Genomic DNA, 26881 nt, shown 5'->3' on the forward strand with positions numbered 1-26881 from the left:
TCTTTTGCTGCATTGAGGTCGGGTAGTAGATACCTTATTTCCTCCCTCAGTGTGAAAAAGAGGGGTGTGGTAGGGTAATCATGGAAGGGGAAACAGTATGAAGTGTCAAGAAAGGAAAATAGGAGAGAAAGGGTCACGTAAGATCATTACTTAGTCCTACTTGTCCTCTTTGACAGGGAAGTTATGGTCCACTGGAAAGTGTTGATACAGTGATAGTCTTGCTGAAAAACCCTGCTGAGATGACCTGTTGGAAAAAAAAGACGTGATAGGACAAGGCATAATGGCCTTAAGCTGAAAGAGGGTAGGTTTAGATTAGATATTACGAAGAAATTCTTCTCTGTGAGGGGTATTAAACACTAGAATAGGTTGTCCAGATAAGCTGTGGATGTCCCATCACTGCACATGGTCCAGGCTAGGCTTTGAGCAACCTGGTCTAGTGAAAGGTGTCCCTGTCCGTGGCAGGAAGATGGAACTAGATGATCTTTAGAGTCCCTTTCAACACAGGCCATTCTATGAGAATACTAAATTAAGAACAAGATTTTCCTAATTTGGTATCTCATGCCAATCTGAATTGTCGCTAGAGCTGATTTCCTAATCTCCAGTGAAATTTACTTTGTCTGCAAAGATCTCCTGAGCCAGGAATCTACTTTTTGTGGATTTAATCCTATCCTTGCAAAGATATGTGTATTGCCTATTGTGAAGACGCTTCTCTTCAGTGGGAGGATTTGAAAAAGCTTACATTTGATGACACTGCCAAGTTATACTTCCTTTGGTTTTGATAGAAATATTTTTTTCTTTACTGTCCTCAATGATCATTGCGTGTGGTAAGGAAGAGATTTTGCCCTTCAGATTTTTCTTCCTCAATCGATTCTACTCATTTCAGATTGAGTACCTGGGGGCCTTTAAACCAAAGCTAGCAGCAAAGAAAAAAAAATATTTTGGAATAATTTAGATGCCATTTTAGTTCTCCAACATAATGTAGTTTGTTTCTCATCAATGTTAGGAAAGCATGAGTCTTTGCTGCTTACAATTCATGCATATTGAGCTATATCTCTTTCCCTCTCTTGGCAAAATGTAATTTTCACAAGGTCGTCATGACCTGTTTTGGGGACGAGCTGCTCCATCTTCATCCTCCAATGACACCTTTGTAAATCACCTTTTGTCCTTCAGAGAAACAGGCTATCAACAAGTATTGGAAGATTATTCAGAAACCTTTGGTCTGGAGGTGTCATAATCATTTTGGAAATCAATTTTGATCTTCTTCTTCATCACCTCTTTGTCAGTAAAGATTCTAGCCAGGTTGATGAGTTCAGCTGGGACATTTTCTGAGCCCTGATATTGATTCTCCTCGGGATTTATACGTTCATATCTTGGTGGACAGCCTTCCTTGGAGCTAGTTCAATGCTTAAATGCAGCAAATTAACAATAATTACCTTTGTGAACAGAGGGTCTCAACCATTAAAACCGCTGTCTGATGCCCTAACTGTAGCCATCATCCTATGTTCAGCAGGGAACTTGGGATATTTGAATACAAATTTACCTGACTGCTAGCAACATACTGTCAGAAGATGCTTTACAATCACTTATTTGTCCTGGAGATTTCTCAGTACTTGCAATTTCCCATTTATAGATCAGTTTCAGTCAGTTATTGCTGAATTTTATGTGTGCCAAGATCTCGTCATATAAATTTCTATCTGGCCAGCTTTACTGGCAAATTATTTGCTTTGTCCTGTTCTGGTAGGAATCATAATGTTGCAAATTTTTATTCTCTTCATAACACACAAAATAGAGTATGACAAAAGGTTTTACTGGGAATAATTTTCCATTCTTTAGTTCACATCTTAACACCAATGTAGACAAAGTCATGAATAGTTATAGGAAGTACTTTAGAAGTGTTGTGTTATATTGCCATGTTCTCTGTGTGAAGCTCCCCTTGAAGTCATTAAGAGTTGTGTATGCTATTCAGTGGCATAATCAGGCAATAAATTATGAAAGCTCTGCAAACACAAAACAACAAGCCACAAATGACATTACCAAGTGACAAAAATACCCAGTAAAAGAGTTAAAGCTAGTAGCTTTGAATGTGATGAAATTCCTATGGTTGGTAGGATTTGGCGACCTCTGGTAAGAGGGTTAAGAGGAGAAGCTTACCTTGTGCACTTGCCTACTGCAGTGTTTCCAGGCTTTTCCACTCAGATAGTGAATCTCAATTGCAACTATGATGGAAAACAAGGATGAATGGAGACTTGTGTGTTTCAGAATTGCAGCATTTTCCTGCTCTAGGACGCCTCATAGTTTGCTTTGTTGGTGCTCAGATTCAATTTTCAGAAGAGTTTTAAACAGATCTAACATAAAATAACATTTTAAGTCAGTGGTAATGCTAGATGTTTAAAATCTTCTCCCAGAATCTTTGCTTCAAGAAAAGCTGTCTACAAAAAGTGTATTTGAAAGTCTACTTTTTTTCACAGTACATTCTAAATAAAATGTTGAAATAGAATTTTTCAAAATGACCACTTTAAGCCCATAATCCAAAATGGAATTATTAAAAAATTTAGAAGATCATGACACAAACAAAAGGGACTGAGAAATGTGAGCCTTGTATTGATAAAAGCGACATTCTGAAATTGTTCTCTCAGATCTTAAAAGCCAATTAAGAATAAACAAAGGATCCCAGAGGTCTGAGATTGCTGTAGGCTTTAGAGCTGAGCTTGACTTACAAGAAACAAGATCTTTGTAGAGTACAGCCCTGCTTGTCCTCGGAGTATTTGTAATGGCAAGATGATTGTGTGCTGAGACGCTACAGCTATTATCAGAAGCCAGCAGTTTATCACAAAGCAAAGGAGACAATGGCTCTCACTGCAAGGGTTTTTCTGCCTTTGCTTTTGGAGGATGCACCCATGGCACTCCCTTGGACAGCAAAATTTCTGACTCTGACTATAAAAGCATTCTTGCTTTACTGCTTGCAGAGTAATTTTGAAGCCCGGGCTATAAGTGAGGATGTGGAGCTCCACCCCTCCCTGCTTTTAGAGCAGTGCAAGACTGGCCAAAAATAATTGAGTTGACTCAGCCTCTTCTGTTACCTTTTTCTTTTGGCTAGAATAAACTGAAACTACTTCAGGTAATTTTGTTTGAAAGAAGACTCATGACTTCCTGAAAGCCAGATTCAGCCAGCAGCCCATCCTGTGCCAAGTGGTCTGTCACTCTGGAACAATGAATCATACCATCCAAGCACACAAGGTCTGACCTCACACATCCCAGGCATTCTTGCTCCTCTTCCCTTGGGGGGAGGAAAAGAAAGGGTCATTTTGGGAAATGAGGATAAGGTAAAAAGCTAGCAGAAGATAGAGGAGCGTTCCCACCATCTGAAAGAGATGCTCTCTCATTTGGGAGGTCCTTCTACACATCTGAAAATCTCATTCCCCTTTGATCTCACTGTCACAAGGCTGAGCTCTCTGTTTACAGGAACTATTAGTCACATAATATTTTGATTTCATGTAAAAATAATGTGATTTTGTAGGCAGATGATAAGCATTTTTCAATTCTGGCAAAATCAAGGGCTCTTATAGGAAAGAAAGCCCTGTAGTAAATATTGCATTCTGGTTATTATTCTTTTGTGTGCAAAAAAAAAAAAAAAAGTGTGTGTGAACTTAATTGATATTAATTTGATCCTTCATGAGTTACTTAATTTCTTTAGAAAAAAATAAAGGAAGATAGAGGGAGAGGGGGATGCATAGTTACCTAAAAATATGTCTAAGATTGGTATTTTTTCCCACAATTCAGAGGTGTTGAGAGCAAGAAAATGTCTATTACTGTGTTAGTAATTGAAGAAGAACTTTGCTTCTGTCTACAGTTTCAAAAAGACAGTGTACATTTTTCATGTCTGAAAAAAATTATTGTGGACATTTAGCCAGCAATAAACTTAGACTTATAAGCAGGGCCTATATTTACTTGAATTACTTTTATGTGTGCCAAGACAAATTTGGCCTACCTTTGTATTTCTGTTTACCATTTACTGGTTTATACTGCCACAGTAGTTGTTTTATATGAAAGGGAGCATGGAGTACTTTTTCCTGTTCCACTCTGGGTGAGTAGTTTGCTACAGGTTTAATGCATGTATTTCATAAGTGCTCCTGAGCAGTCTGGAAGGCTTGGAACATAATGCAGCATTAGGACAGGAGACACGTGTGATTGCTTATATTTCTTAAAATGTACTTCATATCTGCTCCAAGGTAACTTCACACCTCTTCCAAGGTAACATTTTTAATCACCCAATTTCCAGGACATTTAGATTCATCTCAGTACTTGGTGTTAGTTGCTCTGTGTCCAAGATGGCCAGAAAACAAGACTTCTATTCTATGAGAAAGCAAAACTTCAGAAGTTGGTGTTGTTACATGTTTGGATAAAAATAAGGCCTTCAGAAACTTCTTACAAAAATGAGGTGGCAAGACTGGGCCCTCATTCATTTGCCAGCAGTTCACTCACCTATTTGGAGTGGCTTACTTCACCTCACTTTGCCCTCTCCCATGCATGGGAGTTTGTTGTTTACTCTCAGATCAGTGGATGTCTTTCTCCCAAGCAGGGCTTGAGAAATTTTGCAGAGGTTTCTGAAATGTTTGTTAAAATAATCCGGCCAACTTTACATCATTTTCTCCAGGCTAATTGCTCTGATTTTTCAGGAGTCTTCCAGAGATTTTCTCACAAAGGTATTTCATATGTTTATGTTCTCAGAAGGTGCCTTGTATGAAACTTCTGATGGGAGCTTCATAGAGCTACTCGAAAGCTTGTTTTTGTTTAATACAATTTAAATTTGATTCTTCTTCAACAATATCCTAGGTCTTCCCATAAGAATAATCTTTGAAGGCATGCTCAGAGCATAATTTGTCATCTGGTTTCTGAATAACTCCAGCAAAACTCCTCTGTTCTTTGTGAAGCTGACGAGTAATTTTGCGTGTTTTTTGCACGTGTTCTTTGTGTAGATGAGCTATATTAACCTGAATGCTGCTCATTGTTCCCAAAAAAGGGGTAGAGGTGATAATTTTCTATGTTCCTTTCTTGGATATATGTAACTCTATAGCTGAATAAAAGTTGTTGGTTAGGTTCTAGTGACTATTTAATGAGTAAATAGAATAAGGATGAGAGAGAGATGCTTCATCTGTATTAATTTTGTGACATAGCTGACAGCTAGAGTGATATCTTCTTCTTTCTTTTTTGTTACAGCAGCACTAATCATACCACACAGAGACACATTTGTCATTATATGTAATTATGTGCAATATGTTTATATTATAATATTTTATATTGGAGAGGCATAGGCTTCATAATGTTTTTACTCCAAATTTCTTTCTGCTACAGATTATTTCAGTTTATGCATATTTATAAATGATATTTAAAAGTACAATAGCACATTAATTATAATAAAATGTTAATTTGGAAATAGGAGCAACTAGAGAACTGATATAGATGACTGCAAATCTTGTGGCAGAGGGGCAACGTTTTGTTAGGGCTTGGAGAGTTTTACTTTGGCTCCCTTAAAATGCAGAGAATGACCAGAAATTATTCAGACAGGCTGAAATTCTTATGTGGTTAAAACAGGTCAGAGAAAACCTTGACCCTTCAGAAGCCTTTTGAAAGATCTGTTTCTCTATGGACCTGTTACTACTCCTGACAGCAATGGGGTTTCACCCTCTCTCATCACCACTTCCCTTTTTTCCACTTCCTCCTCCCTTTTCTCCAACCCAATTAGCAGATTAGCCATCAAGCTCTGAAGCCTGAAGAAGTAGGAATTAAATTGACTTTTATCACATGCCAAAGTAACCGTGGAGTTACCCAAGAGCACAGCCATACTCTCTGAGAGTCCTGTCCTTAAGGACCCCCAAGGGTGCGTAAGGAAATCAAAGGTACCATCGAAGCCCCCTTCAAAGTTATGACATTGTCCTGCACAAAATCTCCTCCCAGTGGTGTGCAGTGAGGCCCTGGTGGCACGGGTGGGTGACAGGTGCTGGGCCCAGCAGCACTGGGACAGCAAGGGACTCTGTGCAGTCAGCCCCTGACAAGGGTGTGACATAGGGCTGGGCAGTGCAGCTGAGGGGCAGCAAACAGCAACAACTGCAAGTCAAGCACAGTTCCTGCCACTGGCAGAAGGAGGAAGATATTTAATTGTGGGGTTTTTTTTGACTGTGTATTTGCAGATTAGTGTAATATTACAGTGTTGACCAGGCAGATATAGTCAGTAGGTTTTAACAGACTGAGGCAAACTTTATTATTTAGACAATGAAGTATGTTCTAACTAAAGTAGATTTTCTATATTGGTATGTTACCTCACATTAATGGGATAAATATTTTATCTAAATGTGAAAACATCTTCAATTATGTACCATTCAGGCAACTTGTAGGATATACTCAAAGGTAAAAGCATTTGACTGTCGCACCCCTTTATCCAGGTCTCATCAGCTGTTTCAGATCCTACTCGGTATAAAATTGAATACATGATTATTGTCTAGATGGTAAGATAGTGGACCATACATGACCTGCTCTTACAGGTGCAAAACAATTCTAAGATTGCCAAACAGTTTGAGTTTGAAAATGTTTGGGGATGTACTGTATATTCCATAAAATAGCTTAAACCAAACTCTTTCTGCCTTTCTGCACATAGAGAAATGAGTGTGACAGAGGAAAGCAAGTATTTTACCTCCATAAGAGAGGAGGTAGCAAAGGGGGAGCCCTTCAGCTACTGGGCTGCATTGGAGCTGCTCACCCCACACCATCTGGGCTCCGATAGTACCCTAGGATCTACCACACGCTTTGAATATTTTCAGCTCTAAAACAGACCACTGGATGTCTACCTGCACACAGAGGATCATGCCAATGTGAAGTTTGTTTCTGCATACATAACAATTGACAAACCTTCTCTATCTGTCCTGTGGCTTTCATCTGACTGTTAGCTCTGAATCTTAATGATGACACTGTCTGTAAAAACTAATAAAATAATTGTAGCACAAATACTTTGCTAATGAACTTTATTATTAATCCAATCATGCTGATAAAGAGCATTCAGTGTGAGTATCTTGCCAAACTAATTAAGGTTTGAGGGTTTATTTTTTTCTTATCTTCATTAAATCAGAGAAACACAGAAGATCCAAGAATTGGAAAGATATCTGAGGAGAGGAGCAGAAGAGCTGAAACACAAAAGGAGAAGACAACAAAAAAGAATTCTGGAAGAACAGAAAGGTAAAGGAAACCTTTTACAAAATAATTTTTGTTAAAAAGAGAGGAAGAACTTTACAGTTCAACCATGCATATTTATAGTTTACTGTGCATTTTTCTGGTTTGGTTTGCATTAATTTACTTAAACGTAATCATACATATTTTGACTGCATGTTTTCTAAATAATTTTGAGGAACATGTGGTAAAATTCAGCTAGGCAACAACATCCTGTAAAACTTCTAATGGTCCAAGTGATCCATGCACAGAAGGTTAACATAAATACACAAAGAAACAGACAAAAATTTGACATAAACATTGCATAAGTTGTGATAAACTGTAATAATGCTGTGTCGTCACATTACACTTATGGAGGATGTGCCACCAAAGTCTGGGAACTGATTCATTTTAAGCTTCAGAGGAAAAGCCAATCTTAGTCCTCTACTTTACAGCACAGTGTGTCAAGTTCTACTTTTTTTTGCTTTGCACAAGCCACTGTGGCAATTTATTTCATGCATGCTATACAGAGAGGGCTTACTTTTAAAATATATTTATGGCTTATAAAAATTAACTTTTAATGGAATACTGACGTTAATAATCTCTAAATGGTTACAGAGGTCTGTGGAAAAAGAAAATTTAAAAGTGGAGGACAATAAGTGAAGACTGAATTTGTACCATTCTCCTTCTATGTTTCACTTGTTCTTTTCATTTCCTTAACACAATTATTTTGTAACAGACTCTGATAAAGTTCTACACCTAAAGCATTGTCATAAAATATTCAGAAGTTACTGTATTTTATTACTGCTGAGTAAGTAGTTTGCTTTTATTCTCTGGTGATTATAGTATGGAGCTGTATGAAAGGCTAAACAGCAGTAAGAGAATACAGACTTTATCCTAAAAGTCTGGCAACAACATGCACACACACACTTTTAAGGGCATGTAAGTCTTGAAAAGCCAGGTACTGCCAGCAGGTGCTCTGGCAGGTCGAGGTCTCCAGGGAATAGCCAGTTGCAGAATAGAGAAAGTGAAAAGATGCATGGCTCTGCCAGTTTATAATGAGAAGTGCTGTATGTATGCTGTCAGGGAAGAGCTGCTCTTGCTGATCACCTTCTTAACATCTTCACTGCACTAGACCTCAGCTGTGGGTCCAGTCCCTTACATGTACAAAGGACACTGACTGGGTAGGAGGATGACACAATGCTTAATAACCCTTTTAAACACTGATCTGCAGTGTTTAAAAGTGTGTAGTGTATAGGCCCTTTTAAACACCGATCTGCAGCAGCACTGCTTATGCCCCCTGCAGAGGGGCATAAGTTGGGAATTATCTGTTAGTTTTCAAGAGATTTGCACAGTCCCAGAAATCCATTTCTCGCTTTTTTTATGCCTCTGAATTATGCTGCCTTGAGGATAATTTCAGACCTTTCCTTTATTTGTAACGGCTAAGCCTTTTCTTGCAGTAAACAAAGAATCCCCTGTTATATGACAAATATTCCTACACTTTTTGTTTGTGGCAGGTTGCACTAGTCATAGAGAAAAGAATCCATCTTCAATGCCCAGGCTTTGGAAAGCAATAAGTGGCTTCAGTTTTATGTATTTTGTCTGGCTAATGCCATCCATGATTGTGCCCATATGATATGAAGCTGAGATTTGTTTGTTTAAGAGAATCACATATGAAAAAAAAAACAAGTAAAGGGGTTCTAATCCCAAGCTCTTGGTGATACAGAAATTTCTAATGAGAAACTGTTCCTTTCATCAGGACAAATCTGGAAAATTGAGTGCTTCTACCCCATAGTTAATGAAGAGGGCACAACACTGTTAGCTCTTAAGCATGGGAACAGGGAAGATTCCCAACCATTTCCAAGAAAGTTGCCACCTCCAAACTACCATGGGGGACATAAGACTCAGGAAGATGGTCCAAACTGTAGAGAGCAGGAAAGAAAATCATAATAAACCACAATGTGAGAAAACAAGCAGATTTCAGGTATTAACAGGACTTTTGAGAATTAAAAGATCACACAACCTCTCTCATCCAAGTCCCCTCTGGTTCTTGTGGCTCATATTGAACTTCTGAGTCTTGAGGAATGTTCTGACTTCCACAAAAATTCAAATGACAATGACGTATTCTAGATGGATGGTTTAATGAAACACTATCAGATGGCTCTTAGGAATGATGTCCAGATCAGCTTTAAACAGAGTCATTTTCCACAGTCCACCAAATCCTAGGGAAAAACCCAAAATCTGCACTGAGGAGTGGTAAGGATTGGGGCCGAGCTCTGCACCAATTGTGTAGCTCTTCCTCTTTCCATTATCCTAACATTAAGGGGAAAGACATCTGCAGTCCTTCCTTTCTAACTTGCCTCTCGCCATGCTCTGTCAACAGGCCTTGTCAGCAGTCCACAGGCCTTTCATTTCCAGCAGATGTTAGACACAAACACATTCCTTTTGTTCTTAACCCAGCACAATAGGTTAAAATCTTCACCTTTGCATCAGCGACATTAAGGCAGAATAAATTCTCATGGAAAAGATGATATTCACATGTCCTGACACCTTGAAATAGTTATCAAAGAGCACATCAAATCATCCAGCTGCATCTTGATTGTCATTAAATGTGGTTATTATTATGTTTTTCAGCAAGAAAAGGCTTTTACAGGGGCAAAGGCACCTCTCCTAAATCATATTTTGATTGTGTGTCATTATAAACTTAAGTAATTATGGTTATTTGAAATGAATGCAAGTGTATATTTTCCAATATCTCAGTTTTGGTTTAAGATTTGTCCTCCAGCCCACCCTGCTGTAGGCTGCTAGAAAAAAACTGTTGCAAAGATAATTTTTTTTTTTCATTGCCTTTGCAGGTATTCTACTTTGTATCACCAGCATCTTTCAATCAAAAGCATAAAGAAGTTAGGACTAAGAATTGTAGCATTTATGCCACCTAGAAATCAAAATATTTGAGAAAAATTAAATGAGTTCTCAAACAATATTATCTTTATTTTTAGGTTATTTTGAAAAAAAAAAAACTAATTTTGACCCAAAAGGTATTGATAGTTCTTGTTCCCAAACTGAATTGCAAAATAAAAATATAATTTTGAAGTTTGGACCAAATTAAGCTATTTTACCTCATTGAACTTATCAGTCAATATTTGTGATATTTGTTTCAAAATTAATTTTTACAAGGATTATGTAAACAAATGAATTTTAAATTTATAATTATTACAGGGAAAAAAAACCTTATTCAGAAATGGTGCTATTTGCAATTCCATCTCTTTTGCCTAGCCACCCAAAAGCCTCAGGAATCAATGCTCACTGTTTTAATATTCTATTGACTGTAAAGAGTTACAGAAGCATAAATAAAATGAATTATGTGCTTTAGTCTCTCACTTTGGTGCTCAAGGAAAGGAGAATAAAATGGAAATCCTCCTGGCCCTGGGAAAGTGCTGTTTACAGTCTACTCAAACCATGGAAGGAGGGATTTGCTTTTATACATACATGACAATGTTGCTCAGAGCCGCTTGAGATGAAGCAGCGTGGTGAAACCTCACAGGGCAATCATTCTGCCTCTCCTCCAGGGCTGCTTCTCGCAGGGTGCAGGAAGAGCTCAGCAGGAACCCTTCTCCTGCTGCCTTTCTGCTGGCTGTGTGAAGCAGCAGGATGCAGGGCTGCAGCACGCTCCGGGTCTGCTCCTCTCCCAGCCTGACTCGAGGTTGCCTTGCCACTTGCTGAGCCCAGCAGTGTGCTGCAGTGTGCCAGGTCTCTGCAGCTTGGCCATGGCAAGTTGTGGAGACAGCTGTGACCCAGGAGCCTCTGCCTGTCACCAGAGAGGAAATCCATGCCCTTCTGCAAACCAGAGTGTCTGCCTCTCAGATAATAGGTGAGGTCTTTCATCTCTCAGATAAGGCAGATGATTCTTGCTCCTCGCTTCTGCTGAGTTGGGCATACATGGCCAAAATATCACCCAGCTGCCTCAACCTGACAGCAAGCACCAGGCAACACAAATGCACCTAAAAAATAAACACGAAGTGAAATAACATTTGTATCTTGCTCAGATAAACAGAATTTAAAAACCCTTTTTTTCACTTGCCTTTTGGGAACAAGGTGCTCAGATGCAAAATTACATTTTTCTGTGATGGAAGATTGCAGGAAAGCCTGAGGAAGATCACATTGATGTGACTGCAAAATTAGCTGACAGATCCCATCCCTTGCAGAAGGAGAAACCACCCTCCTTTCAGAAGGGATTCAATATTTAATGACCATCAAGGCATCATTGTTGAAAGTGAAATTTAAAAATGGAGTGCTAAGACTTAAAAGCAAGAAAGTGAAGAAAATGAAAGTACAGAGCCAGTCATTTAGTTCAGGTATACTACATCTTTATTTCTGATAGCATCTTTGTTTCTTTCATTCCTGAAATGCGCTTTTATAGTATATGTATAACCGTGTGTGTGGACATTTGTGTGTGATACTGATCAAGGCCTACACGATAAATGGATTTCCGGCATTTAATTTGACTTACTGAGGATTTATGATGGAGGTGCTCAGATCCTGTTTTCCTTCTTTAAGACCTGAAACTTATGAAAGAAGCACCAGCGATGGTTTAATAAGCAGTTGTTCCAGTACACAGGTCTGTCAGCAAATCCTGTTTTAAAGCACTGTGCCCATCCTGGTATCATGTGGTCAAGCAAATAGGGATGATATGCTCATAATCCCTGAGCCCTCCTCATGCCTTCTGATAATTGTGCTTTCATGTGTTTCATTTGTGTAGCAGTTTAAACCAGTGGTTATTAGTCAAAAAATACTTGGGGTTATTTCTGAGAGATTTCTGGCTAGTAGTTTAGCTCTGGTGAATGTCTTTGAACAAAAGCATTATATTACGTGATTTTAAATGTCAGCCAAAATGGGGATGAGTGTAAACTAATTTGTGTGTATGTATAGCTAAAAAATTCCCACTTAACTTGGTCACCTCCAACAGCTAAAAACAAAAGTCAGATAATACTGATCAAAAGAATCTCCAGACACAAAAAATTGAAAAATATTTTCTGTAGAGCTAGATATGATAGAGACTGTGTTTTTTTGTGGAAAGCTCTAATCTAGATTACTGCTCTATTGTATTCAGCCACAGAGAAATAAGATTAAGAGAAGGTAAAAAAGAAATTAGCAGTTACACCTGTTAGAGGCTTGCAACTCTGCGTAACACTGATGAGCCAGAGCCCTGTAAAACTGGCTTTTTTATTATGCGCTCTTGGGAGAAGTAATACAACTGAGTCAAGTACAAGGCCATCCCAGCAGCTGGTATGGTTATGATGAAGTTTCCTAGGAAGGTGAAAAGTTGGAGCTTTCTATAGCAATTAAAATGTGTAATACTCTTTGAAAATACTTCTCTTTTCAAAATGGTTTCATTTTTCTTAAACCGCTCTACATCTTTCTTCCAAGTACAGTTTCGAAAATACATTGTCCAGAATTTCCTTCTCTGATCTTAATTATCCATCAGCCAGCTTCCCTCTTATTAATTAGTACTCAAATTTTAGCAGCAGCTTGAACCGGGTCACTGTTCACATGTTGAAACAACAGATGCAAAGGAGTTTGTGAGTGACAGGATAAAAATTAGGCACCATCTTGGCATGAAGTTTGAGAAAGATGTTAAGAAATATCTCTGCATTTCATATTGGAATCTATTCCACATCTCTGAGTACTGTATATACTGTACAAATGCTTCATTTTAAGTCTGCCAACATTGCCTCTCCAATTTGTCAATCCTAGAATTCTTTTTAGTAAGTGCTACTAATGTACAACTCATCATTGTTATTATGTTCCATTAGAACACTTGCCAATTTTGAGTTCTGTCAGATATACGTGATAGCATTTGATGAATCACTGCTGAAATGATCCACTACAAACAACATCCAATTTTTTTGGAGTGCTTTCTACCAGTATTGATAAGTATCTGGGGTTTAAATGCAATGCTATTTCTACACACTCAATCATATTGGTTGTTGCAAACATTTGGGATGAGTTCGCTATTGACTACTTAATTAATCATCTTGGCTCATATTTTTTTCTGTCACTCAAGGATTGCACTAGTCTACTGCTACGATGATACTTTGTCAGAGAAAAGGTAGCACATTCAATTGCACAACTGATTTGGTAGCAGGTTTCCAACATCGGGGCACTACTACCACAGCACACCTTCATTTGCTCTTGAGGCTTGTATTTTTTTCATTTGTAGGGCATGTTCAGCATCTAGGTTGCTGCAGCAGACAGGTCAAGACATTGTAAATATGCACACAAACTCCCTTGAGCAAGCCATCGATCCAGAAAATGTCCTGTAGAGCAAAATCTGCAAAGCACAATGCCTCACCCTGTAAACATACCTCCTCAGATACAGCTTTGTTTAAGTCTTAGGGTAGGGAAAAAAAAAAGTTTAAAAAAATAAGTAGGGAAGGTACAGTATTGGTAAAACTGGGATATCTGTGTTTTTTACTTGTCAGTAGAGATGAAATTATTTCAACTAAAAATCAACAGGATTCTTAGAAGGATTTCTATAAAGCACATAATCATAAAAATTTATTTGAGTAGCAAGTGGAAAGCAATTAGAGCCTGGTAAGATACATACAAAAATGAAGTCAATAAAGAGTTATATTCTACAATATATTCCAAAAGCAGTGTGTGGACCTGGTGGTACTCATAGTTACACAGTCAATATATCTTTTGTCACTTCCTTGTTACTAAGGAGGGTTCTCTTATTTTCAGCTGACTATTTACTAATTTATATTGATTTCCCTTCTCTTTGGACTAGAAAAGACCTGAGACTTATGATGTCAATTTACTGCATTACCAATGTTCCGAGGAAACCCAGAGAAGGACCCGACTGGTGCGGCCCTACCCATGAGCAGGTAAAAAAAATGGACTCTGACCCAAAAGACTTGCTACCTGAATTTAAGGCAGCATCAGCGCAAGAACATGAAAAGAGCACAGACAAAGGAGTCAGCTTCGTTTTCTGTAACAGAGAGGGAGGAACCAATCAAGGGATGAAAAAGAATCGCTTTTCACATTTCTTTGGGAGGCAGACCTTAGAGAGGAAGGAGAACCATGAGAGGTTCAAGAGGTCAGGAAAGATGGCATTTTAAGACCATGATCAACTGTGCTGAGAGAGCCTCAGCTCATACAGAATAAAGACAGACTTAAAAAAATAAAATACAGAGTCTAACTGCACCATTTTTTAGTGAGTGTGTTATTTCATTACATTGAAGCATGTTAGGCCTAACAAGTGTAAAAAAATAAGATAGGACCCACATCCAGAAAATTAAGATTTTCCTTAATATTGGGACTGTGGATAGGTTGATTATGATCTTGATTATGAAAACATTTGATAACTTTGCTTGTTTTAATTTCCAGTGCTTTATTTGGACAGCTGAAAATACCACAAAATTAGATATATTTGACTTAGATATTGAGGAAATTATAGATCTTGGTAAAAAAATAAAATGCCCTTCTGTCCATTCTTTACTTAAAACAATAAAGTAAAACTCTATGTTAAATCTCTAAGCTGTCTTTTTACTTTCTGTCATTAATTTTTCCTACTATCATCATTGTGTTATTTTCAGTAATAAGCCTTCCCTGAGCAATATCATTTCTTCTATCATACTACCTCTTTTCTGGGAACAAAACTATTTCTTTTTCTGCATTATGGAAGGAATTCTGCTTTATAGGTCTTGAACTGACATAAACAAATTTGCCATATATCTGTAGTGCAATTCATATCAGAATCAGGAACACCTCTTCTGAAAAGCATTTTCCCCCAGTCCCAAGCTTTAAACCCATAAGCTTTTTACCCTTTTATTTTTTTTCCCAAGAAGTACTCACAATTCTTTTCAAGCCCTGTCTAGCAAAGAGTATGAAATAGAAATATAGACTGTAAAGAAAATATCTTCAAAGAAGCAATAAAACAGGTAGCTGTACAAGTACCTTCAACAATTTAAAATATACCACTGGCTTCCACAAATAGTTCTGCCAGATTTTAAAGCTACTGCCTCCTGCAAATTAACTTTTAGAACTTTCCCTTCAACAATCAGATTTTGCCTCCTTTATCATTTATACACAATGAGGTATAATTTTTACTCCTATTTCCTGATATAACTTAGTCATGCTGTGCAGTCATCCAAATCACTTCTTAAGTGCTGTATGTTGTTCAAACAAGATAGAAAACTAAGAGGTCTTACCCACTGGTAGAGTATCTCAAGGCATCTCCTGAAGTTCCTCAGTCATGTTTTTTCTTTTCTCCAAACTCCTTGCTAGCTAGGTCTATCTCATTGATAAATGGCATGTTTAAAATGGGCATAGACTGTGAAGTCACCTAACAGCCTACCTATCCACAGTCCCATTCAGTTGATGTCCCATCTCTCAGCTAAATACCTCTGACTTTTACTTACATCTTTGCTTTCTGCTATGTGTTTTCTCCTTATTCCTTGAACTGTCTTTTACCCCCTTCCATTTTTCCCAGTTTTTCCTCATATTTTCTGGTCTGCTGCCCAGCAGTTCATTATTGTTTATGAGTCTATTATGACACAACCAAGTGTGATGTCATCAGTAATGTCAACAATAGAGGTAGCCTTGGAAAGCAGAATAACGGGGCCCTGACTCTGCCTCCAGATCTGATCTTACCCAAGATGATTCCCAGGTCATTCCCTGGGACCTTTGAATCAGCCAGAGCTACGTGAATGTCGGCTTTGATTTTATGCATTTTCACTCAGCATATGCTACGCTCTCTTTTTTAGTTTAATTTTTTTCCCTGTGTTTACCAAGACAGCCAGTGTTGTTTTAAATCCATGGAGACAAATGCATTTTCCTTCTGCTTGTAATTATGGCAGGGGGAAGAGGAGCTATAATATGTGGAACAAGTGCAATGTGAAATATAGCAGAGGTGTAGGGAAGAGTGCAGCATTTTTGGTAAATGTAGTAATACTGTCAAATCTGCTCAAAGTCAAAAGGTGTAAAATATTTTGGACTATACCTTAGGAAAAAACCCATTAGTTATATTTAAAGTATCATCTTCCCCTGCCTTGCATAGCCTGCCAGCATTGTAAAGACTTGACACAGCAGCCCAAATTGCCATTTTGGAAGTGGTCTTAATATCCTTCTGCATCTGACTGAGGTTTGCCTGTCTGCCTGTTTAGCTTTTGCAAGAAAACCTCACAACCTAGAAACACATCTTACACTAGTAAAAGACCACTGATACCATTCTGGCGGCCATAAAACACACAGCAGCTCCCCCTGAAAGTGTGAAAAGATCACATACTTCACCAATACAAGAGCTTCAAAACTTTCAAGCACAGATAAAAGCATAGGAAAAAAATACTCTTTGAGATAGGTGAAGGAATGATCAAAGTTCCCTGAACATAGAAATGGTTCTGTCATAACCTCAATCTCAGGCTGAAAAGATCTGAAGGTAACAATCACCTGTATCTGCGCAAGAGTTTATGGTATATTCCGTACAAATATGGTATCTTCAAAGAACATTGAGCAATAAGGTAGAGCATTTGCAAACCATAAAATGTCAATATAGTAGAATTTTTATTGTAAACCATCAGAAGATATAGCTTCTATTAAATAACTCATGCAATAATGAAATTAGTTGGGAGAATAAAGTTGTTTCCAGTAGCAAGCAAGTAACCTTATCTTGCCAAAATGTGACCACAATTTAAAATTCCACCGAAGGGAATATATGGAATGTGCCTGGGAAAAATAAAAAAGGCAATTTCCACAATAACCACTTTTTTTTTTATATGGTAACAACAACAAACTGCAGAGGAATAGACATACAACCATGCAGCAAATATTTCCATCAGAAGCTGTGGCTCTCATCCTCCCAAGGAGAAACCAATACCTTGTGAAAGATAAAATGAAGTGAGAAATTAACTTCTGAAATCCAAATCTGTTGCTAAACTGGGAATAAACAAAGTCCTCTGCCAATTTTACGACACAAAAGAAAGGAAAAGAAAAAAACAAAACCTGAAAGGCAAATTGAAACATGTCTAATAATTAAGTGGCTGATTGATGGTGTCTGAATATGATGTACACTGAAGTTAATGCTTTTCTAACAACATGCTTTACAAATAGACCAGTTTGCAATAAAAATATTAATTTTTCATTATAGAGTAGTATTTAATTGACGAAATCTCAGGTGGAAAAAGAGTGTCTTTCATGTATAGCACTTGACTGAGACTAATATGCAACAACTTTATTGCTTATGCAACTTTGGTGGTTCACGGGGCATTAAGCTGGACACCTTTGACATGTTAAAGGATTTTCCAAGTTTTTATAAGCTGTCTAGAAATTCAATGAATGTTTCTCCTCCTCTAACTATATCTAATATCCTATAAAATTTCTTGCATAATCAGAGTAGATTGTTTGCTAATTGTGGTACAGTTGCAGTTGCAAAATGTAATGCAGATGAGTGAAAAATAGATGATTAAGGTCCACAGACACTTTTTCCTGTTTACAGTCTATTTATTTCTTTCAGAGACAAATACAGAACTCAGGCATTTAATAGATGGGACAAATAATCTTTCCTATCTTCAAATGCCAAGAAGACCAAAATAACAACAAAAAATCCTCAAAAAACTTGGATTGGTTGGAAAAATATCTAATGTGTTGAATGTTTTGAGATTGAAATTTTATCACATTGTATTTCCTTTTACACCACTTGTATTCAGCATTGCAGTAATCTTATTTTAAAGAATTCAAGGTTTGTAGCAACAACAGCCCATCTTCAGCAGTCAGGAAACAGGGAACAGTGTAGATCATGAAAGAAAGGCACAGGAAGAATTAACTGTATTTAACTGAATTCTATTATTAGGCAGTTTATCACATTTAGAGAAGACATTGGCAATTCCCAACCTGTAAGACACAAATAGAACAGGGTAATTTATTTATATTTTGGGGAAAGGAATTAATCCTTTTTCTGGGTCTGAGCCACAGACAAATGAGGATTATGTTTAGTTAATAGTTTCTATCAAAAATAATTTTAAAAATACTGTGTCAGAAAGGTTCACTTAAATATTTCTCAAATTTCTAAAACCTATGGATTCATAGGCTAAGAATTAGATGTATATTTTGGTGCAAAGCAAGAAAAGGAAAGGATGTTTTCTTTTCACCCTTAAATAAAATAATTTATTGATTCAGGAATGAAAAATGGCTGGTTTACCTCCCTCCGTATGATTTTATCCAGAAGTTTTAAAGCAAATCATTACTGTCTTTTTAATCCATTGATTATTTCACAAGACATTCAAAGCAGAAAACTTTAAGACAGTACCTGCAGTGAGGAAGATATAAGTCTCTTCCATCTCAAATGTATGTCCTGAGTATTTGTAAATAGCTGAATTACGATAGCACTTGGAGCCAAATGTTAAATTTTGCCTTGCTGAGATTAAGTACAATGGATAACCTTTGGCAGACGTATTAAAATGTTGGTTGCACCAGTAAACTGAAAAAGTCTGAAAAATGCAAATGAGTAGAAGTACAAATGCTTTTGATATAGCATGATTATAAGCAAAATTAATTTGTTTATTAAATCTTCTCTTATATCCTGCCAGACTTCTATAACTAAAGAGCTACTCTCATACTCATGTAGTTGTTTAAATCCTTCCTTAAACTCAGGCATTTATTTTAAAATCATATAAACTGTGTGATCCACAATTTATACTTTAAAAGAATTTACTTTCTGTGGACTTGTCTGAACTGAAATGTAGATTATTAGCTTGAAATTAATAATATTAAATTTAAAGGTAATATATTTTTACTGCTATAATGTATTTCTTCAGCAGCAGCTGTTACTTGTTAAGTCAACATTTCTCAAGTAAATTAGAAAGTTTTATTAATCAAGAATACTATTTATGATTGAGTTCCATTATGCCTTTATGCAGAAGTCATAACAATTTCTACACTGACAAAATAAATGTTTGTTATCTTCAAGTACAGGAACAAAAGTGGCCTTAACTTGTCACGTCTTTTATAAGCAAAAAAACCTCAAAACTTCTATTTGTTTGCATCAGCATTGAGTACAGCTTTGTAATATATTTTTATTATGTCAACTAATGTATTAAAATATCCTGCAAGCTATGCAGAACAGAAAAGCTAACTTCAAACTTAAAAAAAAAAAAAATGTTGCCTGAAATTAATTGCACTGTACTTTAGGCAACGACTAGTATACCTGAAAATAATTAAAGTAATTGTTTATTCCCAGCTACCATAAACTGAATACTGGAAAGATCACCAAGAGTTGAAGTTCCTTGACTCAACATCTGAGTTTTAATGCAATTTATACCTATATGGTTGTTTAAGATAATTGTAACTTAAATGTTAAAACTGTTATAGCTGTTAAAACTATTTCAATCTGTTGTAATTTGAGCAGAGTTTGCCTCTATTAAGATCTTTTTATGGTGGAAAACTTGTCAGTTTACTTATCATGTATGCTTGCTTCCTGTCTGCTTCATACTGCCATTTTTCCAATAACACCAAGACCCATGGGTTTTCCTACACACTTCCTCATCCTTTCATTCTCCACCTTGTTTTCATACCTGCTTTCTGCTATTTCATACTTGCACATATTTTAGATCCTGCTCTGGCTCTGCAAAAACCAGAGCCAAGGAAACCATTGGGCATGGAGACTATACCTGCAACAAAGATCCTCAGGAAAAACCTGGTACAGCTCTACCTTTCCTTTTCTGTTCCAGATAAAAACAAAACCATTTGGAGGATACCTGCACCTTCTATAAAGCAAGTTACTGCTCCTCTGAGCTTCACCCTTGTGACCCTGCAGCTAAGGAGGAGCTACTGGTTTTCATTATCCCCAGGCAGGGCTGCTGTGGAGAGTCCCTGAGAAACCTGGTTCAAGGATGACCATGCTTCCTTAGAAATACAGGTACTGGATGTCTGTGCTAGAGCTTTCAGGTGCCTGCTTCCTTGACACCAGTCCTTCTGCAAATTAGGGTGTTTCCTTTGTAATTTCTTTTTTTCACAAAGCTGATTCAAATTTGTTGCAGCAATTTGGTATTTTCACTATGAATTGAAATTTAACATCAACCACTTCATAACTTTGGAAGTAAAAGCCAAGCGCAAAAATTTTCATAGTGCTCTGAAGAGTTTAAGCAGTTTGATGGGAAGCTGAGTTGGTTGCATTTTTTTCTGCCTAATCATGTGTTTTTAATACCTGAAGTGCTACTAACACAGAAGATTATGTTTAAGCTAGAGTACATGGAAGAATGCTTGGAAAGGCCCACAGAAACATAAAAGAAGATTGTTCAGTGAGCAAGAGGGGGAGGCATAAAAAGCTTGGTAGAGACATGAATTCCTGACCAAATGAGGCCATGTGTCTGATATGTACAGAATGCTTGATATACAATACACTGGGCAATGGCTGTTTAGGGAAATTCCTAAAACTGAACATCTTTATTACAATAAATGACCTTTCTCCACATTCCAGTAGAATCATGCACAGAAGAGAGTTCCAGTGTTTATTTCCATATTTATATTCATAATGTTTTTATATTCCTTATGTTTATAATTAAAAGCATATCTTGATTTTTCTTTTTTTTGTTTTTTTAATTTTGCAGTGCAGGTATTTCATATTCTATCAAGGTATGTTCGAGGGATTGTCTTTACATTTACTGGGATGTCAGTGGTGCTGTTTTATTATATTCAATATGTGTTTATCAGTAGAAATACATTCAGCTACCCAGTATTACCTAATGTGCATAGTTGGCGCATATGCCCTTTCTCGATTTAAACATTAATAATACACACACACACACACTATGGGTCTAATATCAAATATGAATGTTTTAATGGAATGTCTAAATCTCAGACACAAATGCTCAAATCAGCACTTAGATCCACAGAGTGAGCATTTATACATCCAAGTGTCCATGTAAGTACCCAAATGTACAATTTGAATATCCTATTAAAATGCCCATATTTGAAAATTAGGCTAACTTCCCGGCATTTTTGGCAACATGTAGTGCAGGGATCCTGGCAAAAATGCAGGGGTGTAATTCTACTACACTAAGGAGTGTTTAATTGTTTGTTAGGTTAAAAAAAAAAAAAAAACTTACCATTCTAGAAATAGATTTTACTCTACTTTTGCTTTCAGTGTTTTATATGGTCTTGTAACTGGATACTGGGATACCAACTGAACACTGCTGCCTGAACTCCAGCATTGTCAAGAAAAGGAAGTTCTAATGTCTCAGGGTATACATTGAGATTTGTCATATTTTAATATGGAGAACTATAAAATGTGCTATTGCAGGATGCTGCAAGTTAAGTTGCTGAAGCAAAGGAGTTAAGTAAACCCTCTGTTTTATGGACCTGTAAGTGGGTTGCACCTTATGTGTACAGCTATGAAACAGTATATGTAGCATTTTTCTAATTCTTTAGAGAATCTGAGTCAAAATCTGCAAATTCAGTAATCTCATTGGAGCAAGAGCACCACAAAAGTCCCTGACAGACGACTGAAGTCAAAGTAGATGCATTAAGATTATTCACCACCTTGGAATATTTACAGGGATGATCAGAAAACTTTGTGAGTCATTTAAAAAATGTCTCCCAACTTTATCATTTTATAAGGAAATAAAGCCTTTTTTGGCCACCAAGTCTAAAGCTTTTCTTCTTAAGATAAGGATAATTACTCAAAAGAAATAATTCAAAGTCAAAACAGAAGTCATAAAGAAAAGAAATCCTGGCAGTTTCTACTGAAATTTATTTTTTTGCTTCCATTGTATTTATGAACACAGAAGTACCTGCTTTGTGACAGCCATGCCAAGACTTTGCTAGGTTTGAGTTACTCTTACAGCAAATCTGAGGCAATGTGCCATTTTGGTTCTTGACATTTTTACACAAGGCACCAACTGTGTATTTCACAGTTTCTGTCTTGTCAGTCTAATAAGAATTTTTAAGATAAAAGTTCTATCTTAGATTTTGCATGTTTTTCTATGTGTTGTGTTCTATGCAGTCTTTATCAGGTTCTCTGTGTTTTCATCTCTCATTTACAAGATCACATAATGCCTTTTGGAAGAGAATAGTGGATTAAACATTTCTTTTGTTTCAGACAGAATTTCCCTTTTCAATTGCAGAGCCATTCTCTCCCCATTTCGAAGCACTTGTACTCCCAGCATTTGTTAAATGTGCTATCTTTCCTTCTTTATCATGCACTACATGTGTGAGGATGAACAAATCCTGCACCTCTCTGAAGCTTACAAAGCCAGTTTGAACCATGTTTTTGCCAGACTTGGCAAGATATATAGGATCACATCTGCTCAGTGTTCAAGCAGAATCACTCCTATGGCACAAACTTGTGAGTTTTTTTAATGTCATGGTGAGCAAAAATCCAAGTTCTTCAGCTGCCTTCAACAATAATAGTGATACCTTTTGTGCTGGATGAGATGCAAAACCAAGTCCACTTTCTTAGAGCCATGAATGATCCCACAGCATTTCCAAGTGGGCACCCGAAGTTTTCATCCCATATTATAGGCTTTATCCATATCAGTGCTCTGCATTTCACTTTAAGGTTGGTATTGCTCACTTTCAGATAGTTATATGGTTTACAGATAGAGTAAACATGCCATTTAAAATATTACATTGTTGAATGAAAACTCTGCTTTAGGAATTCTCTACCTCTTCATCTTCTCACTGCAAAGCAGAGCAATGTACCATAGAGAGGAATGATGGAACACGAAATATTTGACCTAAGGAAAGCCTCCAGGTTGCAACAAAATGTCACCAAATCCCTCAAAGGTTCCTTTTTTCAGATTAGGCAAAAATAACCTTGAATGATTTCAGTTGATAACAATACAGTTACGATGAATGTGCCCCATTATGGAGACAGAATTAGTAAATGAAAATTACTTCTGCCTAAAACCCACCTTTTCTGTAAGAGATTATTTGTTAGTTTTCCACAAATAATATTGAAGAGAAATAAGTAATACCCTTTTCTCTACACCCTTTTATCTCTGTTTCCTGGTTATTCAGTTTTATTGTATAAGTATGTGCACATATGTATGTCAACATAGAAGTCAAAATTAGAACAAACTTCTGCAGCTTCTGTGTTTAGTCCATTGTGCCCATGTGGTCCATGAAGTCTTCAGAACTAAATAGACAGAGGAAATCTTGCATTCCCTCTATCTACATCTAAAGGGTTTTCCATGCAGTTTTAAACAATTGTTTTTAAAATCCTGTTTGGAATTTTGACAAAATATTTCTGCAGTACTTTAACCTCTTTCCACTCAATAAAGCTATTAATAATGCTACCTCATATTCTAATTTCCTGATATAAACCAGGAACTTCTGTAACTACAATGTTATTTATATCAGAGATGATCTAATAACCTCTCATATTGATAACTTTCCTCCGTGTGGCACCATCATGAGGCAATTCCAGACTAAAATCCTATATCATAATTAAGAATTGGATTGACGGACTTGAATCTTTTTTGCCATTGAAAAGACATTACCATTGAAGACTTATGTTTGCTGATACCTAGACAAACACACTCCATGTAGGTTTCATTCTCCACTGCATATGTCTTTAAATCTTACAATGACCAATTGAAGTTCAATGTCATACTGTGTGTCCTACAACTTATAAGTGTGGAGTTTACATACCATCAAATTTAGGGCTGAAACCTCATAATTCGTTTACTGCAGTAGGTTTAAATAATACAATGGAAACTCTCAGGTAGTTGTTTAGTCCATCCATCACTTGCATGAGTTTCAGACTCACACTGAACTGCAAAAGTCTGGAAATATCTATGTAAATAACAATGATCTACCCCATGAAATATGTAACAAAGTGCTCATAGGTTTCTGTGAGAAGTGAACGACCCCCAGTACGTGAGAATTAAACTGAACATTCATTAATATGTTGAGGCCGGTGTAGAATTAGACAAAATAATTTTGGTAAGTCTAGATCCACTGCATTGTAGCCCCATAGTCCCATTTGCAACTCCGCATACTTCTGATTTTCCAGCTTGTTTCTTCTAGTCCTTGTGCCAACATTCACTACAGCATGACATAGCAGAGAGGAGAAAGATAAAAACTGTTAAGAAAAGCAACATTCTAAAAGTAGAACCAGTTTTTAGTAATTTTGAACATTTTCCTTATGTGGATAATAATTCAGTATTTATTGTAATTTGTGAAGCATAATGTCAGGATAACTGCTTTGAAAAAGAAAAATACAATTAGAATCAAGCACTAGAGAAATATTTCCTCCTTAAGCAAAATCTGCAGCTTGCACCTCCCTCTGTGGTTCACACATGCTTTTCCCTCCTCACAGACCATTTCTTTTCCCATTCTACCTCACTGCCTGAAGAAACTGAGAGCAGGAGAGAAAGGACATTTTTCAGAGGAGGATATTACGAAGGGAATCCCCAGTGCCTACAGGATTACCAGAACTGTGACAACTGTCTCTTTTTCCCTTAAAACTCACTTCCTGAAGTAATCTGTAAGTTTTTTTCCCCTTTATCAATATGGCATTTTCTCCCACTGCTCTGAATAAAGCTGTCGCTAGAATATGTTCAACAAATATGGTCACTACCTCTCTGAAGTCTCTGCAGGTAAATATTAAGTTGCCCCTAGTGAAAAAAGATCCACTCTTTATTTCTGCATTCCTTAAATATGGTACTGGGAGAAACTGGGGAAATAGAGCAGAAAAGCAGGCTAGAAGAGAAGAAGCAGGGAACAGTGTAATTGGGTAAGGTGTCATGGGAAAAAAAGGAGGATAACATGTGATAAAGGAACTGAAAGATAATGAAGGATGTAGTGAATAAGTAAAAAACAGAATACTTGGGATACTCTGGAATGCAAGAGGGTGAGGGGAGGGGGGAGTGGAATTGCCAAGTCCTAAATTTACTGTAGAGAGGTTATGTGTAGATTTTTTTAAATGATTATGGGGTTTTTGACAGCCAGGGAGACTCTTGACTTTTAAGTAAATTTAAGACTAAACTTAACATTACTAGAAGAGGAGACTCAGAAAGTCCAAGTACCATCAAAGAGCAAGACTTACACTTCCTTTTATACCCAAAGCTAATATTAAAGAAAATTGGGAAGTACAAAAAAATTTAGAGACAAAGATACAGTGAAATCAATATTAAGACTAAGAAAGTTCTTTACAAAACACATTATAGGCCAGAAAATCCATTTTGGAACTTTCAAATGCACTGTAATGAAATATTGCAGACAAATGGAAGAATACTCCCAACCATGGAAGTGTGAAATACCTCCTTTATATATATAAGAGCTACAATATTCCAATAACTGAGAAATACTTACTTTATCAACTAACATTAGGAAGACAATAAAATATCTCTATACCATATCAAGTAATATTACAGATACTGGTAAATATGTGCTTAGAGAGTATTCGATGGAATAACTACTTGAGAAAGAGAAACAAAATTGCCTGAACTGGCAAAAACCCCCATATACTTGTTTAACTAACACTAGGAAAACTGTGAAATACAGTAGTACACTTATAGAAACACAATGAACTGAAAGACATACAAAACCTAATTTTGCTTTCCCTTAAACTGAAGTGATGCAATTCAAGAGAATGGAATTATTCTGGATCCACTCACTGGTAAGCAAAAGAAGAACTTCTCTCATTTAGCATATATTATTCAGTCTCCAAGAAACAATAAAAATAATTTTGGAAGCTAAAAATACCTGCTAAGCATACAATAGAGTTCACTTTTGAAATATTAAATTTTAATGGCTTCTCCAGGAATCTATCTCTGACAGTCTTTTTTTTTTGTGAAAAGTCTGTGGAGCAGCTGAATTTTCTCCAAACAGCAATTTTTTTTCTTAAGCAAAAGTTACTGTTGTAGACCAAATACAGTCATTGCAAGATTGTCTTGTGTGGTCCTTATAATGAATTAAAGTGTCATATTTTGTGGCAGTACAAATGGAAGTGATAATAAATAGTTCTCTTTTCCTAGTTAGGAAAGAATGCATTCGAGGGGGACTATTCTGTATGCTGGATCTGAACTCTGGACGTTCTATCAGGATAGAAACCTGCAGTGAAAAAAAAAAAAAATTATATTTTGGAGGCTATATTGTCAACCCTGGCAATTTTTATTGAGGGCTTTGTGCTATGTGATTTTCCTAGATCTCTTCTCCTGAATTGAAGGTATTATGTGAAAATGTTTCCTTTGTCCTTTAAAAAACAATGCTTTGTCCATACTGTTACACAAAATATTTTAGATAGAAATTCTAATAAACAAAAAAAAAAAAGCTGCAAATATTAAAAAATAGCCAAATGTACTCTTTTTAAGATGGTGTAATGATTTTGTGGGAGCAAATTGATAAAAATCCTGACTGCCTATTTTTGGCATCATGCTTTCCTTCCCTTAGCATGTTATAAAAATTCTTTCTTAGGGAACTCCTTATGATTGATAACCAGACTCAAATTTTAGGAAACACTTGGGAAGGGAAGTTGTATTAGTTTCTTTAACACATTATTTCTAAAGACAGGACTTTTTTCTGCTTGTAGTCATTGGCAAAACTGGGCATGTTTCTGCCTATGTATAAATAATATGATCTTTTAATTATATACTTTGCCTGTTGTGTTACATAGCCCAATCCTGGGGAAAATGTTTAAAACAGTAAGTGGCAAAAAGTTAAAAAAAAAATACAATGTCTCATC

General features: G+C 36.7%; 2 long non-coding RNA genes across 2 annotated transcripts in view; one reads left to right on the forward strand and one right to left on the reverse strand.

Annotated features, from left to right (window-relative positions):
* Positions 1-7002: 7002 nt before the first annotated feature.
* Positions 7003-26881, reverse strand: part of LOC140683719 (uncharacterized) — a 62449-nt gene continuing 42570 nt past the window's right edge. Inside the window, exon 2 of the long non-coding RNA XR_012055073.1 lies at positions 7003-11198. This is a non-coding gene — a long non-coding RNA (uncharacterized lncRNA). The remainder of the gene's footprint in view (positions 11199-26881) is intronic.
* On the forward strand, positions 7121-20669 carry LOC140683718 (uncharacterized). Its single transcript, XR_012055072.1, has 3 exons — positions 7121-7227; positions 13988-14084; positions 19923-20669. It is a non-coding gene; the product is annotated as an uncharacterized lncRNA (long non-coding RNA).

Source organism: Taeniopygia guttata, chromosome 3, assembly GCF_048771995.1.
Source record: "Taeniopygia guttata chromosome 3, bTaeGut7.mat, whole genome shotgun sequence".
Classification (NCBI taxonomy): Eukaryota; Metazoa; Chordata; class Aves; order Passeriformes; family Estrildidae; genus Taeniopygia; species Taeniopygia guttata.